Here is a 2154-nt window from a genome sequence, read left to right as displayed (position 1 = left end):
GCAGCACCGTAGCTCCCATGAGACTAGGCTGACCTTAGACGTGTGGGTGATTTTTTTTCGCCTCCGGCTGATAAATTCGCCCCATGGGGGTTGAACTCCGGCCACATGGTGCAACGCGGTAGCAGCTAGCCAACTGGACTAGCGGCCTCTTGCTTTTCGTAGTATACCTATTTGATGTTATGAATTTTCTTAATTTTTTCTATATTTTTTGTCAAATTTAAGAAGATTCTGGGAATGGCCTGTAATTTGCAACGGATGGAGCAGTATACTACACAATGAGCTTCCTGGCGGTTTCGGTGACCCCTCCCAGGCCGATTGCGGTGAAGAAATTAATGGCAAAGCGCGAAGAAATTAATGGCAAAGCGCGTGTTCTTGGCGCAGTCTCTGGGGAAGAGGGCGTCTCGCACCGCGGTGTCCTCGTCGTTCATCTTGTTGCTAAGCGCCCGTATCCCGAGCTGCTCCGCGAGGTCCTGGAACAGCATCTTGATGAAGATGCGTGACGACGACGTGGTGTCGTCCTCCGTGACCCTGACGCGCCCAAGGATGGCATGCCACGGGAGCGCGTCGGGCGGCAGCAGGTGCGCGTAGAGCCTGGCGGTGGCGCGCAGCTCGTCGGTCGCCATGCGGTGCGCTGCCGAGTATTGCCCGGCGAAGCAGGCCTCGAAGCCGGCCTGGTACGCGCGGCCGGTGGCGCACAGCCGCTGGGCGAGGCGGGCGTAGTAGCTCGTGTACGCCTTCTCCTTCCTGCAGCACTCGACGAGCATGGTGCAGAGCTCCAGCTCCTGGCCGGGTCGCACGACGGACAGGAGCTTGTGCCCGGCTTCCTCGGACCCGACGCTCGACATGAGAGTGAGGTATATGGTCCGCCGGAGGTTGATTAGATCGGTGTCGGTGTCGGTGTCATCGCGGATGGTCAGCTCGGTTTCGGACTCGTCAGCTGATGATTCGTCGTCGTCGCTGCACTGATCCTGATCCTGATCCAGACTTTCGTCTCCGGCTGATCCGAGTAAGGTTCTCTTGAGGTCCTCGTACGCTGCCTCGTCTTGCGCGAAGGATGGGCTGGGCTCAAACACGTCAAGATGGACCACCGGATCGAGCTCATCACCGTGGTCGAGGGAGGAGGAGAGCTCCACCTGATGAGTCACCTGGTCGTCTGCCTCGATGAGATCCAGCTCTGCCCGGACGGGAGGGTGACCCCGGAACCGCGCTTTCCGGATGGCAAAGAGATCCTCGATCATGAACTGGATGCGTTTGTCGATGTCGCCGTCGTGTAGGATGCCGCGCAGGTTGTCGAACACGGCGTCGAGCCCTCGCGGGCACGACTCGCCGAGCGCGGCGCCGCACTCCCTGGCGAAGCCCACGGCGACCTCCACGGAGCCGTCCGTCGGCCGGTCGAGAAGGAGCGCGTGGAGCTCGAGCGCCAGCAGGTCGTGCGCCACGCCCTGGTTCACCAGGTGCGCCACGAACGCGGCCGCGGCCGCCAGCTGGTGCCTGTTGCCGCTGGCGTGGGCGCGCCTGACGCGGAGCACGAGGCGGACGAGGAGGAGCCGGCCGAACGCAGGGGAGCCTGGCGTTCACGACCGCTGCGAGCGCGGCGAAGACGTCCGTGAAGTCCGGGCAGGCCGTCTGGGACCTGAGGAGGGCGCGGCAGAGGAGGCCGCGCCCGCGCACCAGGTTCTCGGCAAGCAGCTCCGGGGCCACTTGCCGGACGTTGGCAGCGGTGGCCTTGTTGACGAGGCCGGTAATGCTCTTCCTCAGCGCATTCCAGCTGCAGCGCTGGTATTCGGCGCTGCCAAACTCGCCGGCGTCGTCGTCTTCAGCGATGGCCCGGTACGGAGGGACGTAGATGCCGCCGCGGCGTTTGCTTGACGGGCGCGCGATCTGTTCCAACTCGGCCGTGCTTGGACGCTTGCGGCTCGCGTTGCCTCTGCGCTCCATGTGCCCCTCCTCTGTTGGTGTTACCAAGATGAGATTGCTACGACTTGCTCCAAGCCTCCATCCTCCATCCTCCATCCTCCATCCGATACATATAGGAAGGGAAATCTGCCGTGTCTGTGAGAGCGGGTGTCCTACTCGGTCACGGCGCAGTGCCCGGTCACGCGACAAAATTGTTTCACGCGTGATGAGACTCAAATTTTAAAAAAATAGAAAACT

General features: G+C 61.7%; 1 pseudogene; it reads right to left on the bottom strand.

Moving 5' to 3' along the window:
- Positions 1-268: 268 nt before the first annotated feature.
- On the bottom strand, positions 269-1938 carry LOC136507209 (pre-mRNA-splicing factor cwc22-like; annotated as a pseudogene).
- Positions 1939-2154: the final 216 nt, after the last annotated feature.

This window comes from Miscanthus floridulus, chromosome 15 (genome assembly GCF_019320115.1).
Source record: "Miscanthus floridulus cultivar M001 chromosome 15, ASM1932011v1, whole genome shotgun sequence".
In the NCBI taxonomy this organism is placed as follows: Eukaryota; Viridiplantae; Streptophyta; class Magnoliopsida; order Poales; family Poaceae; genus Miscanthus; species Miscanthus floridulus.
Note: the sequence above shows the minus strand (reverse complement) of the source record. Positions and strands in the feature narration are given on the sequence as shown.